Here is a 15,854-nt window from a genome sequence, read left to right on the forward strand (position 1 = left end):
TGTTACTGTTTAATTCAGTGAGCAAATTCTCTAAACCAGCCACAAAATCTATCCACTTTTTCTCCATGAAAAAAATAATGTTTTGAATTTGGTTTCCTCTCAGAAAGTGAGGGACTGCATGTACATGCAGTTCATAATACGTCTACATTTCATTCACAAAAAAAGAGTTTTGGTGACAAGACTGTTTACAAATTTGATAAATGTTTCCCATCTATCTTAATGGAACACTAAGATATATGTTTCTATGCCATTGGTTTTACCCCTGTGTGCAAGGAATTGATCATTAGAATCTAAAAAGACTATATGACCACACATATTTATGTATATTTTTGTATATTTGTGTACATTTATGAATAGCAGGTGTGGTCTATTCATCTTATTTGTATTTATCATTGACCATCCATATGGAAATATTGTTAAAATAATCTGGCTATTTGAATGGCATATTCTTTGTTCCCTGTCCCCATATGGTTAGATACCATTTTGAGAGATGAGTGGAGTAACTGAGAAGCAATGGGTTCCTAAGGTTGTGAAAGAACTAGCAGAAACAGTATATGTAAATAAACCTACCTGAGCATTCTCTGCTTTTCCAACTGGTCTGTGGTTTCATGAAGTACTCCTGACTTCCATCCAAGTATACCTCCTGACTCCTCTATGCCTCCCTTTTCAACAGGCTTGTTGTCCATATCTATTTTGGAAGTTCTCTTTTTTGAGGTCATATGTACAATGGTCATGGAGTTCTCATTTTCATTAACATCAACTTCTGTGTACTGGTCAATAGGATCTCAGGTTTTTTTTCCACTAGCAGCTTCCTTTTAATTGAACTTGATTTGCTTTCCCTGGCATGACATTGTTACTCATTGCTCTTATCACAGCCTCTGCATCTTTTACATGAAATGTCCAAAAATCACCTTAATTCCTTTGAGAATGCTGCAGCCTGACCTGCACCTACTACCCCCAAGGACTGAAGAAGTATGATATTTTCCTGGAATACAAAGATCCAGTAATTCCACACAGAGAAATGCCTTAAGCTCAGGCAGGTCCAAACATGCTGAGTAATTTAAAAGGTCAAAATAAATGTTATGTTGTTTTTTTTTTCATCATTGGAAAATAGAGTTTGAGATTGGGAGCAGGATGGTCACAGCCAAAGGGTCAGAACATTATGAAATTGTTGATGAACTTACTAAGTTTGTTTGTCTAAGTAAACAAGTAGTACACAACCTGTGCAGGCATCTTACCATTACTGGAATAGTCATTTTGTTCTGTCTGTGAAGGTAGTTCAACTTGACCCATGTAAACTCTGTTTACTAACAAGACCCAGAATGGACTTTGTGTGTGCACAGACTGACAAAACATGAACTTTACTTTGTAGTGTCAGCTCCAAGTTTATTTTTTATTTATTTATTTTTTAACCAGTTAAACTATGCTGCATAACTAAGTCACTGCAGAAATACCATTCTGCATTCATTACTTGCCTTAAACATACCAAAAGCACTAAAAAGATGCACAGGAAATAAAAAGACCTGCACTCAACCTTACCATTTTCTGTGACATAACAGTTTTATTTCTTACTACGGACATGACCAGAAAACAATCCTAGATATTTATGCATGAGATATGACTGTCACAATGTATGCAAAGTTTTTATAAACATAGTTTCTTATTCAAATATGGGCCTCTTCCCCTTCAGACAGTAGAGGAATTTCTGATATTTCTGAAAAATATGTTACTAAAACAAATCAATATTGTTTTTTTAGAGGCTGCATGGACTACTTGAAAATTCAGAAAATTAAGGCATTTGATTCAACATCAAATTCTGAGGAAGGAGAAAAGAAACAAACGGAATAGCCACTGACTTGCTTTATCACAAGAGGCTTGGGGAACCCCTTCCAAAGGTATTTCCTGATCCTTACTCAATAGAATGTCCCTGCTGCTGATGCTGGCACATCTACTCCAACAGAAAGAACAATCACTCTCTAAAGCTTACCCACATAGCAAATCTTAGATATCTTCTCTTCCTGCATTTTGGCTATTTTACCTGAACAGAGGAACTGTTCAGGAAGTGACAAAGATGGACTGGGTTAAATGCTGTAACATGGTACTTATTCACACCACATTAGGCAGGGGTACACTAAAATTAGGCATAAAATTTTATTCCCTTGGTAATATCCTCTAGTACTGGCTAGAGACAAGAGGACAAAAAGGAATTTCCCTTGGAAAAATAAAACAAGCTATTTATATGTGAAATAAATACCTGTGGCATTACACCTTTCTAGTATCACCATTTCTACCTGTGTGTGTGAAACATCACTAGATTAGAAAAAATAAGCGACCCATTGACCAGCCTAAAGTCTCTTTTGAATGGTTTGAATGGTAAATAAACTTATTAATTAGAAAAATATGAGACAAAGAGGAGATATTTTCTTGTGATTTTTCTGGAGCTGCATGAGAAATATGTTTGGCCTACTACTCTATAAAAAGATATTTCAGGCCTGATCCAAAGCTCATTGCTGTCTTTCCATTGGGGTCAGAATCAGGCTCATGTAAAGTATGAACAAAACAGTGGCCTTCTTAAAATCTCTCATGAAAATAATTAAAAACAAACAAACAAAAAAACAACAACAAACAAACATAAAAATGAACAATGCTACTTTATACTGATTCTTTTCACCACTGCAACTAGTGACAGACAGCACTTGCCAGATTCAGACTGAAGCAGATGAAGTTATGCCAAATGAACATACATTCGTAGTATACCATGTCCTTTTTAATCAACTTCCTGATTAAAAAATGTCATGCTGACAAGAGGTATGAGAGATGTACACTTTTAATACTTCACAAAATAGGAGACCTCAGTACTAGTTATGCTGAAAATCTGTGAGCTTACAGATATTTATGAGTTTGCCTGGTGCAGAGCTATAATCAATTTGCTTATGCTGGACCCTCAAGATACAGAAAACATATCCTGAAGGAAACTGGTTTCTGAAACCAATTGCCCAGATACATTAGGCAGGTGGGAGTTTCAGCAAACCAAAGGGTCTGCTGGCAGACACAGCATTGATTTCTTAATGTTTTCAACCTACCAGACAGTTCTATACCAGACCTGATTTGATGGATCTCTATGGGGTGCCCTGCAGCCTTGATTATTTTCACAACCAAGTTGGCTAGTTCTGTTACTTAGTGACTGTGTTCCACATCTGCATCTTCAATGCAAACATATTGAACTAGTATGTATACTGCAAATCTGATCTGAGATCATATTTTAATCTAATAATGTTTACGGTTTTCCTGACTAAAAGTATTATCCCTTTTAAAGGATCAAAAATCTTGCTGTGCTTTTTGTCTGTCTGTCTCCATACCCTACTCCCCCTCCCAACACAAGACATTCCCCCTTCATTTCAGTTTCATCACATTTTTTGCCTTTTTCCTCTATGATTAAAATAGTCAGAGTGGTTCTAATAATTAATTAATTAATTAATTAATTAATACTGTGAAGGATTCTAAAGAGATAATCTTTGTCAACAGCCTACAAAAGCTTTGATTTGTTCTCCTTGTGACTTTTTAATCTAGGGTGTATGGAGATAATGCTATTTTGTCTGCACCCATTTTAATTTCATAGAAATCTGACTGCATTTCTGTTTAAACCATTATTGATAATCTTATTAGAATTGTTAATGACTCCTATTATGAGAAAGAAAAGGTCACTAAGTAATGTACAGCCATAAAGTTTTCTTGTACTATACTATCAAAAACTTCATGTCTTTATTGAAAGTTGATCAACATGATGTAAACATCTATCAAGTTCAGGCAATATTAAATTCAGTATTTCCATAAGGATAGATTTCAGTATTGCATATGTATTAAATATCAAAATACTTTTCCACCACTGAATCTCTCAATAAAACAATTACTGTGCTCAGAGTTTATCAAGAAATAGGTTTTATTGCAGAGAACTTTGTTTTATAAATGAGCTTGTACTATTCATTTTAAAATGAAATGCCCATGCTGATTTCCCATGGAAATGCTGATGGATGTGAATTATATTTTCATTCTTTTCAAGTCTACATAAAGCCTGACTTATACAGAAGAACAGTTTTCAAAACAGTACATTTTTTTAACATTCATATGGCAAAGTTTCTATGCCTAGCTAATAAATCCTCATATAACCATTTGCATTTATGTGCAATCAAAATAGTCTTTGCATATCTTACTCATCATCTCAACATAAAAAATTAACAAAAAAATAAAAGAAAATGAAAGACCTTCAGAAATGGTCCTTAACAAATCTGGAGAAATAATACACCTTTGAATACACTGAATTAGGTCCTCTTCTTTCTTAATTGTCTTTGTCTCCAAACACACACAATTCTATAATATGTAAGATACAAGACTGTAGACTAAAACAACAGTCATACTTTGAACTAAGAATTACTATGATAAAACCAATGTCTTTTTTTAAAAATGTGGGTATATAAGTGGGTATTTAAATCTAAAACAAAGAAACCATTTCAAATATTTAATATTTAACTATTGCCCTTGTTGGTTGAAATAATGGGGTGGGAAAAAATTATAATAAAAAAATAAATAAATTAGGTCTCCAGAAAGTTCAGACTGCAAAATACATGCAAAATTGAATCTTACTCTGGTTTGTTTAAAATGTGCTGAATTCTGTATTCACTCACTGTGACCATTTACTATTCTCTTTGTTTCACTTGACAAATCCCTGTAATTTTTTTTTTAAGTCATTACTTCTCCCCCCACCCCAGGAAAAAATCTACTTTATTGTATAGTCTCACATCACTCTGTATTTCTAATGTTAGGAATGTTATGTTGCCACCTAAATTGTTTTTAAATGTGACATATTGCAAACAAGTATATCCATATACATTCACCAGACAACATCACAACAACCAAGTTTAACCTTATCATTACAAACTTGAAGAACCTTGAGAAATCAGAAGTACCTGCTAACTGTCTACAAAGGGTTAACGGCTTATTCCAAGATTTTTTGTTGTTGTTGTTTGCAGAGTGACATGACAAAGACTTTTATCTGTTTGCGAATTTTTGAAAATAAACTCTTATGCGAATCTGAAATGTTGAATAAATAAAATAAAAATAAATAAATAAATAAATAAACAGGAGAAGAGAGGTAAATAGAGGTAAAAATGAAATATTGTTTGGAGCTATATACTGTTGTTCTCCAAAACAACATAATTAAAGGTACAAAAACCCCACAACTCTAGAATGAGAGGCAATCAGACTTTTCTAAAATAGTCAAAAAACCTACATAAAGACAATAAAAGGATAATCATTTCTACTTAACCCCAACCTTAACTGCAGTTTCAAAATTAGGTCAGTTAAAATGAAAATCACCATTTTAAAGGAGATTAAGAATCATTAAAATTGGGTAAAAATATTCCTTAATGACTATACAGAAAAAAGCAAATTTTTCTAAATGTTAAAGCACCCCATATTTTATATACAGCATATGAATTATATAAGAAATGCCTATCAATGGATGCTCTGTTCGAGAAGTGGGATTCCAGTCTGACTCAGTGTTATCATCTGGCAAAATATATGTATTTCAAATATAGCTTGTTTATATTCTTTTGTTTTCTCCTTTCAATAAGGAAGCCTTCATAAGGACACATATATATAACTTCAGTTTTTAGAATTACTAGTGAGTTTGTGTTAAATAAGCATTTTTCCCCCCTTTTCAGCCACGAAAATACATAGCACACCAACCAAAACTAATCACATAAGGGTTTTCATTGAAACAGTAGCTGTTAATTTTACAGGTCTACCCACATTGTTCTGGAAAATAGGAAGCAGAATTCTGAAATTTCCAGCAGTCATTCTTAAAACAACAACCACTGAAGGCTCGATCCTGCTTTCGCTGGAAGCAATGTCAAACTCCCCGCAGACTTCAGTGAGAGCAGGATCGGGCCCTGAGCTGCTCAGCTTCCTCCAGCTCTATGCACAGGAGGACGTGTTGAGGAGCTGTGGTGGGAGAAGTACAAAACCCGTCTATTCTTTTCTTAACTGCCCAAAGAGTTGAACTTTCCATCACTTTGTGAACAACAACAAAGTGCCCTACAAGCAACAACAGTGACAAAAGGACATATTTACCTTGAGGGAATTGCAAAGAGAAAGCCGTAGAATTGCAAAACAAAGTAGTCCAAATGAATTAGCTACGCATGCAGTCCAAACGTACACCTTCAAGTAGGCCACAGTGTGTCAAGCAGTCGTCTCAGCACCAGCCACCCTGCCTTCCATCTTACGAGATTCACCCAGAAAACTGACAAACCTGCTCGACGACAACAAAACTCTCCTAATGCTTTTGAACGCCCACCATTTGTTCTCCATTCATCCAATCAACTTTCCACTGCACATCTTCTCCTGCAACTGAGGCTCAGAGGCAGGATCCCTTCTCATCTGTATGCTAATTATTTTGCCACATGGACAAAAGTAATAATGCCTTCAGACAGGAAACCGACGGGCCTGAAGTCGAAGGCAAGAAATTAATAAGTTGCCACCACCGAGCGCCGAAAAGAGGGGCACGCGTGCGGCTCTGCGCCTGCTGGATCAGCTGGAACCTCCATTTAAGAACAGCAGAGCGGCGGCGGAGGGCTGGAAGAAGCCGGGGCAGCGCGGCAGGCAGCGAGCACCGCTTCCCTTAGAGACCACATCCCTGCGGCAGAACGGCCTCGGCAGCGGATCGCCGACTTACCCTGCCTCCGCCCGCATCCTCTAGGCAGCGCGCCGCGCATCCATCTTCCCGCTCCCGATGCGCGCCCCGAGTTGCGCGCCGCGGCCGCGCACGCCCAGCCCCCGGCGGGAGGCGGGCAGGGATGGAGTCGGGGTCGGGGACGGTCTCTGCGCCCCCCCCCACTCCACCTCGTGCCACCCCAAGCCGGGCTCCCCGGCGGGCCCGACCTCCAGCCGCTCTCCGCCTCGCCGGGGAGGGGGCAAAGCTAAAAATATAGCCCTGGCGCTGCTGCCGGCGTAAAATGGTGTCTCCGCTATGGAACGGTTCCCCCCCCCGCGCCTCATCACCCTTCCCCCCCCCCCCCCCCGCCCCCCCGAAATCATTCGGCCTCCGTCTGTATCTTTGACAGAAAATAAGGACTTAAAATAGGCATTGCCTTGCCTCTGGGGTGCCTCTCCAGGGTTCACAAGAGTTAATTCAGCCGGATCGCTGAGAGCCTCGCTTATTTTACCTGCTCACCCCATGTTCTGCCTTTTGAAACAAAAGAAGTGAACTGTCCCCAGATGACAAGATTAGCCTTCCACCATTAGCAACTTGCGCAAGCTAAACTTTGGGTGATCAACAGACCAAACGTAAACAAGGGCTCGCACACAAAAAGGGCCAGATTTTTGCGTACTTCTCCGCAGCGCTTCCTTCCCTCCCCCCCCCCCCCCCCCCCCCCAGCAATTTGACGTGAATTTTGCGGATCATGTTGCCTCCGCTTAGCCGCGGCCGGTGTTCCCAAATGCCGGGGCCGTGTCCCGCAGACAATAAGCGGGGGGAGAGAGGCACCTCACTGCCTCGCAGCGCCGCTGCGGGGGCTGCCCGCCGCTGTGCGCCCGCCCCCGGGCAGCCGGATCCCCCTTCGACGGGAGCGGCTCGCCAGCGGCTCGCCTCTTCTTTTTTAACCCCGTCCCCGAAATGTCATTTCGGTAGAAGCGTGAGAGGCTGTGAGCTCTAGGCGGGGGCAGCGGCACCCCCACGGGTTGGCACGGCGGCAGGGAGGGGAGGAAGGGAGCGGGGGGAGGGGGGGAGGAAGGAAGGGGGATGCTCGGAGCCCCCGCGGAGCCGTGCCCGCTGTCTACCCCGGGCAGCGCGATGCCTCCCTCCGGGGAGCCCCCTGCGCTACTGCCCTCAGCATCCATCCTTGCGGGCCGGCTGCCTGACTCCCGGGAAGGGCCCTGGGCAGCGCAAGCACACACACACATGTGCCCCCACCCCTCTGTCGCCCCCCTCCCCGCACACACACGCGCGCCTGCCGGTGTCGTTGCCCTCCTTACTGCCATTGTGCTGCTGCAGCCCCCTCCTCCCTGCAGCGCTTCCTCCCTCCCTCCATCCCTCCCTTTCTCCATCCCTCCCTCCCTCTCTCAACCCTCCCTCCATCCCTCCCCGCCACGGCTCGTCCTGCGCGGGGGCGCTCGGTGTGGGCAGCCCCGCCGCTGCAAGGGCACCGCGGGCACAGCCCCGCTGGCCGCGGCTGAGGCGGGGGGGACTGCCCCGCCAGTCACCAGGAACACCCTCGGGCAGCCCTCGGAGGTAATCCCTGCCGAGCCCGAGCCCGCTGCCTGACGTGTGGAGGCCAGACATGTCGGTTACTACAGAGGTTACAATTCCCTTCCCATCTAGCCTCGCCAGAAATCACACTGCAGTCTGAAGTGATCAGCCTCCACCGCACCGGCCCTTCACAGCCCGAGCCATCACAGCAGCCCCAGAGCTGCGCTCTGATGGCAGGAGAGGGGCTTTTTCGGGAAAGTTTGTCAAAGGGAATCAGAGGAGAGCCAACCTGCTGGGGAAGGGACTAACAATAGCAGAGCCCTCACGACTTCCACGTTTTTCGTGGAAAACGCAGTGTTTCCCTCAGAAAGCAAAAAAAGGACTTACGTGTACCTTCCCCCGCCCCCCATCTCCACCTCGTTTTTTTTTTTTTTTTTTCTCTCTCCTTTTTTTTTTTTTTTTTTTTTTTTTCCCTGTTAATTTTTCTCTGTCATCTCTGATTACATCTCCCCGTCCTCGCAGGACTCCCCCGAGGCCGAGGCGCAGAAGCCCAGGAGCAGCGCCCGGCTGGGCCGCAGGTGCGGGGAGGGAGAGCGGAAAAGGCTGCGCAGAGCAGGGCTGCAAGGAGAAAAGCCTCCTCGTCGTACCGGGGAAACGGAGCTACCATGTTTGGTTTCTAGCGAGTACATGTCATTTGGTTCTATTTCACCCGTATCAACGCAGGCTGAGAAGCAGGTGCACACCTGGTGGTCGAAGGGCCCCTTTGTATGTGTATAGGGGTATCTGTACCCCTAAAGATGAACCTTATTATTTACTAACATACAATTTACCGCAGAATCTTTGAATAACTGTATTCTTGTTTCAAAAATCAAGGCTTGTCTTCTCCCTCATGAGCAAACTACCTTATATTACATGCTGGCTAGCCTTAATAGGATTGTGAAGATGACTGTGTGGCATGCATATCATGACAGGTGTTTTCAAACTTTTTAAATGGCTTTGAGGTGATTTAGCTGGGGAAAAAAAAAAAATAAATCATAATATTGTCCACCCTCGGGATGACACAAAGAAATAGCCAGATGCTTGTCTCTCTGAAGACAAGAACAATACTTGCCTTAAATGGGGCAAAATGTATATAAACCTTGTGTTGGTGATAGAGACTTAAAGGGAGGGGGGGGATGTATAAATTAGAAACATTTGCAAAAAGATCAGTGTGAAAAATAATTTTGGGAGACTGGTGATTCATTGGCCTAATTATCCTCCATAAGACGTTAGAGTATGGGTTTAATGTTGTGGGATGGATTCTCCCTCCCCCAGCCTGTGTCTCGTCAACGCGCATTATCCATGGGGAAAAGGAGATGCAGGTCATGTTTAAGCAGTGTTAATGAGAGCACAGTATTTTTCCTGAAGGTTAAGTTAGCCAGGTTAGCAAATTTCACATAAAGTACGCTTGAAAAGCCTTCATTTTCTTTTACTTTCTCACTGGTAGCAGTTTCTAACGAGACTTGGAACATTAGACAAACACAGAAAGCATAATTCAAGCATCAGACGAACCCACTACTGTCAATAAGGGAGTACAATTTCAGCTTGACAGGAGTATTACAAGAATATACCCGCTAACGAGCAGCCTTAATTGGCCTGCATATTGTGGCTGTCACTGTTAAAACCTGTTCCTATACAGTCCTATTTTATACATCCTTTAAACGTATAGCTCTGTAAAGCAGTTAAAGAGACAATACTTTAGTCACCAGGCTTTTGATTTGGGCTGAGAAAGAAAAGGTAAGAAAGGGAAATGAAAAGGAAATAGGAAATCTTATTAAGAATATGGTATCAGTAACTGAAAAACTACATGAAAGACAAATGTATAATAAAGCAAGCAACAGCCTTTTTCAGTTTTAATGCACTTTGTCAGTTTTGGATGCAAGTATTATTTATCCATAAATTTCAGTGGCTGCAGAGGATTCACTGACATTAACTATACTTAAATCTTTTAAAATGTAGTGTGTTCTTTAATAGATCCCACCTTTTCCTCAGCAAGACACTTTGTCATGAAAAGTGTTCTTAATTCAGGGATTTGCAGGAGTTCACTGCATGTCCTGGAAAATCCTTCATACAATAGAGTTTAATGTGTGGCTTCAGTTTCCAGTACAGGGTCATGCTCATAAAGAATACAAATGAAAGAGAAGATATTGGGGGGGGGGGGGGGGAGAAGAAAAAGTTACTGCGCATGTGCCGTTGGCAGTTATTAAATGATAACAATGTAACTTCTAGATAATAAAAGTCGAAATACCAAAAAGGGCAGAGCAGATCATGCCCTAATGCTGTGTAAAGTGCCTTACTTTTAAGAAGTTATTCCTATTCTGATTTAAAACTGTCTAACCTACAAACTTGAATATTAAATACTGCTGCAACTGAAGACTGCAAAAGTCATTTATATGTATAACGAAACCTTAAAAAGATCTCCCAGATCAAGTTTTGATCAATAAAATGCTTACTATTTTCCAACTCTAGAAAAAATTTGCAGTGCAGACAGAGGAAAGACCTCAGGCACAACAGTGCTGGTGAGGGCAAATGTAGTTTTGAGGTGGTAAGCTAGACGCATTGTTTACTTGTGCCAAAAGAAGAGAAAGGATTTAGCTAACCGAGCACTTTTTTTTTTTTTTTTTTTTTTTTTTTTTTTTATAATAATAATAAGTGGGGCTAAATATGGCAACAAGCTGTAGTGTCCCTCACGTTTTGAGAGTTAAATTGCATGGCTGCAAGGGAGTAGCATTTCAACTACGCTGCCCGTGGATATGTCTGAGAAAGAAAAATAAATAAATAATTAAAAAAAAAAAAAAAAAAAGAGAGAGAGAGAGAGAGAGAGAAAACAAAGACTGGAAAGCAGAGCCATGTTCACCCCGCCCGGTTAGGGGGCCCCGGAGCCGCCCCCCGGCTGCCCGGCAAGCGGCGGCCGGCCGGGGCGATGGCGGCGGACAGCTCCCGGTGCTGAACCGAGCGGGGGGCGCCCGGGAAACACCGCGGCCAAACGGGAGGAGGTGGCGAGCGAGCAGCACTGCCCGCAGAACAATGGCAGCCAGCTCCAAATCCCGCTCTAATCACATTAATGAGATTAATCAGTGAATTAGCGGCAGTCAAATGTCAGGGTGGCGGGGAGGAATCCAACCAAGCTTGGTAATTAACTTTTGGGGGGCAAGGGGAGAGAACTGGCTGTGTTATCTGTTAGGCTTTCCTTTTTTTTTTTTTTTTTTTTCAGAAGTTTGCCGGTTTTTTAGTCGCAAGGCTTTGGGAGATGCTAACAATCCAAGTGAAGGGGGGAGGAGGGGAGAAGACGAAGACCTCAACCTTTGCATGCTAGAAGGCAGCCTGCTAATACACAGTGTCCTATTACTTCCAGCTGAAGTCCATTGAGGAAACTAGTACCATTTCAAACAATCCACCCCAACCACCAGAGCTGCACTGTGCTGAACTTTGAGTGTGAAATTAGTTTTGTAATCCAACTTCCACTGCAAACTCCAACAGGCATGATAAATATGGCTGATGCCAAAAGCAGTATTAAATGTTATTACTTTTAAAAAATCTGCAAGAAAGATACTCTGTCTGAAATCAGAGGGATAAGATAAAAAAAAAAAAAAAAAAAAAAAAAAAAAAAGTATCCTTTAAACAACTATCAGCTAGAGATTATCATGACAGGTTAATGCTAGGTCTGTTGCAGAGCATTTTCTAAAAGAAAAAAAAATGTCTTTTTAATCAAGCAATTTAGAATAAGTTACTTATGGTAGGCAAGTCAGACACTTGGTCTCTTTCTGACCTCAATAAAAGTGAAACTTCTTTCCACCTGAAATTCAGCACCCACAACCATTTCTCTGTTGTAAGTACGAAATATGAAAAAGATTCAATTTTTTTAAGAGAATTATGTAAAGAGATTGTAAATAAAACCCAAATGCATTTATTTGCAATAATAAAAAAAAAAAGTGTATCTCATTTCCTATCTTTAAAAGGAGCATTGTCAACCATGCAAAACACTTATCATGTAAAAACTCTAGTTATGCACACATTAGTTCTGCAGAAAACAAATAAACGTGTATATATTTAAACCTCTTTTTGGCTACATGAAGCTGTGTAGCTTGTTCAGTACACAGAAAGCAATGGCATGCTTCTGTTCCATTAAGTTTAATCTTTTTTAGTGACAAATGAAGCAAACCTGTGTAACATCTCATCTATAAGAGGATAATAAGTAATTCTTTTTTACTAACTAATATAATTCATTTTCTGTTATACTCTTCAGTTAGTATTTAGAACTAAATTAATACTATTAGCAAATTCAAACTAAATTTACATGGACTACGGTCATACTTATCTGAGCTATTTTAAAATTGAAGTATAGACTATGATATTCTCAGAGGGTTAACTGAATTAACCATCCCTTATTTACAGAGCTGATTCTCTTTATGAAAAGGAAAAACTCTTACAGATACAAGACATTTAAAATAGTGTTCTTTAAAAATGCTACTCTTGTACGAGTGTTCTCCTTTGAAGTATAAATCCACTGTTTTCAAATGTTGTTTTAGTGTAAAAACATAGTGTCTAATAATCTTTTATTTAATTGTATTTGGCTGTTAGGAGATTTGAGCTTTCCAATCTGTGAAGTTTTTGTCTCAGGTTCTCCATATCAAACAAGTACCGTCCAACATGCAGCAAGTTTATATAAACAACAACATGCTTAATGCATGCAACATTATGCGTTCATATTGTAAACACTCACTTTAGGATTTTTTTAAGCTATTCTACAGCCCAATATAATTTTGTCTGCACAGCAGTATTGTCAGAAGAACTTGAAAAGAGCAAACAATGGACATTTAAGTACAAGCTACAGAACGACTGCAAAAATCACAATAATCTTTCCAGTTAGCTACAAGAATCAACCCCCACCCTACATAAAACACATCCCACACCTGCACCATTAACCATTTACAAGTTAAACATAAGAAAGACATTTCAGCATGGCTAAGAAACACCCTGGCTTACTACAACTTTGAAAGGATGAGGAGTAAGAAGCATACCACAGAGACCCAGAAAAGGCTGCTTTTTTCTTCATTGAACACTGAAAAGATACCCCATGTTCCAGGGAATTCAAAAAAAATATATATATTAAAATACACCCACCAACACTGAGTAAAAAAATCAGGGGGCTTCAAGAAGACTGCAGGGAAAAAGCTCTCACTCTCTTTAGTGTGCAGAAGCTTAGGGGGAAAAAAATGTCGCCCTGGCAGGAATGACAAATGCAGTAGGATAGGCTAGCAGGCCTGAGGGATCTGTTTTACTTCCACATACATCCTCTAATGCACGCACTCCCACTCATCCTCTCGAGATGCCTTTTTTTTCCTCCACTTTTTTTTTTTCACCAGCTCCAAATCCCCGGCATATGACCTTCTGTTAAATAGATAAAAAAAAATTTGCTTATCAGTCATGCAAATGAGGCTGAATTCATTTTCCACAACAGATGGCCTCATAGATAATGATGATGGAAGAGAGAAAATTGAATGTCTCTCACAAGGTGGTCATGGCAACCGAGAGCAGAATAATATCAATAATAAGCTCACTGCATAATAAGGTTGTCAATCCCACAAATCAAAGTCTCCAGCTAAATCAGGTATCCCACCCCCAGCTAGTTATCAGGTAAATAGAGAAATAGAGAGCGTTCTTTTTCTTTTTAAACGAGGAGTTGTGAAAAGAAATGGTAGCTCCAGTGATTCCAGGGTGCGAGGGGAAGGAAGGAGCAGAAGAGATTTTTCTCTGCTAATTGTGTTTTATTTAATTATTTGTTGGGGGGGGGGGGGGGGGGGGGGAGAAGATGGTGCGGGAGGTGGACGGGATGGTGTTTGGGGTTTTTCCTTCTTTTATTTTTATTATTCCAATGGAGGTTTTATTTGTCTGGGGAGTGTTTTTTTTTTTTTTCTTCTTTTTTTTTTTCCTTTTTTTTTTTTTTTTTTTAATAGCAAGGCTGGTATTTTGAACGTGATCTGCTGCCGAAGCCTTGTCTCCCCTCCCTGTGTCTGATCTGGAGTGCTGCATTGATGCAATAGCAGCTCGCCTCAGGCTTCCACCTTGGCTCCCAGGGGGCCATCCCGCAAAATGAATCAGCAGCCATCCTGAGCAGACTGATTAAAATGAAAATGGCAAGGCACATGTCTGGGCGGAACTAGAGCTGAGCTGCACTGCCTGTCTGGCAAGCATGCTCAATATAGCTTTTGCTAATAATGGCTTACCGCTTTTCGTTTTTTTAAAGGTATTACCGTCGCCCCTGCCCCCACTCCCTAACCAGATAACAGTGCTGGGGGGTTTTCCCCCCTTAATAGTGTACTGCTCGCAGTTATAGTTTGCCAGAATGACATACAGCGATTGTGAAAAGACACTCTTTGCAGGGATTTTCTTCGCAGATGTGCTGAAATACGAAGACAACATATTAACATGCAGCTATAAATTATTCCCAGATATTAGCTGGGAAAGAAACCTCAGAGGAAGAGGAAAGCTCAGTCACTACCATAAACATCATTTTTCCCTGTTTTTACACCTCAGCTTGCAATGGCACCTTGTGCATTATGCATCACGAGAAAATGACTGTCAGTAAATGCAGAGCAACTTCCTGGAGCTCTCTGTGCACTACATTTGACAGACTCCGAGTAGAATTTCTAACCCCCAGCCACCTCCCGCAGATAACAGGGTGCACAGAGAAAGAGCAATTTAAAGCGGGCATCCTGCAGTCCTTCAATGAAACAGAAACATTTTGCAGACAGCTTCGGTGTGCAAAGCATAGCAGCAAGAAAACATCGAACATGCACTGGATCTGAAACCTCGGCAGACTGTTGTTATTTGAGGTGCGGGGATTGCTCTGACTGGTTTTTGTTCTTTTCTCTCCCCCCCCTCCACCCTCTCCCTTCCTCCTCTTTCTTTCTCCTTAAGGAAACAGCGCAGTGGCACATCTCTGGAAACAGCCATGTATGTGCTGTATATATGCACAGACAACCCGATGTGCCTTCCATTAATTCCTGTTTTTAAGTCATCCTGGGATTTTTTTCCCCTGCCTTTTTCTCTCTCTCTAACCAGACCCCCCCCCCCCCCCCACCCCCCCCCCGCCCCCAATCTCCTTCCGCACGCTCCAGCCCTGTTACTGCAGTGTGAACCAGAAATCAATAGGGCTGCTCTAATGGAGGTTCCAGCTGCAGTTGGCTGTGCAGACACACGCTCGCACACACACACACACACACACAGACACTGACGTCTGTGCAGCTTTCTCAGCCGATTGGGCACCACATCGGATGTTCTGTGGAGCAAAGAATAGGAATCATTTACAGTCTGCTAAAAAAAAAAATAAAAAAATGGTACCTTGCATTTCCCTGTCTCCAAGAGAGCCAGGCTGAGCTCGCCATACAGTCTGGCTGCAGTGCGTGAGTGAGAACACCTCTCGAGGGTATGTGCAGTCACCGCAGGGTAAAAGATGACACCCCGAGATTACCATATAAACCGCTGTGACACGGAAGCCTGAAATTCATGTGGGATATTTTTATAAGGTTAAAAATTCATATCATAAAAGATAAGAATGTGAACATAGGAA

At 41.6% G+C, this 15,854-nt stretch overlaps 1 protein-coding gene across 11 annotated transcripts in view; it reads right to left on the bottom strand.

The window, feature by feature from the left end:
• MYT1L (myelin transcription factor 1 like) overlaps window positions 1-15,650 on the bottom strand; it is a 333,487-nt gene extending 317,837 nt beyond the window's left edge. For 4 of the 11 annotated variants that reach the window (XM_032185543.1, XM_032185540.1, XM_032185542.1 and 1 more), the window contains exon 1: window positions 6,731-6,915. The gene's annotated coding sequence lies outside the window, so the exon portion shown is untranslated. Of the gene's footprint in view, window positions 1-5,808; window positions 5,828-6,129; window positions 6,663-6,730; window positions 6,917-13,405; window positions 13,509-15,625 lie in introns of those variants that run through there. The other 7 variants (XM_032185541.1, XM_032185539.1, XM_032185530.1 and 4 more) reach the window with 5 other exon arrangements.
• Window positions 15,651-15,854: the final 204 nt, after the last annotated feature.

The sequence above is a fragment of the Aythya fuligula genome, chromosome 3 (genome assembly GCF_009819795.1).
Source record: "Aythya fuligula isolate bAytFul2 chromosome 3, bAytFul2.pri, whole genome shotgun sequence".
NCBI lineage: Eukaryota > Metazoa > Chordata > Aves > Anseriformes > Anatidae > Aythya > Aythya fuligula.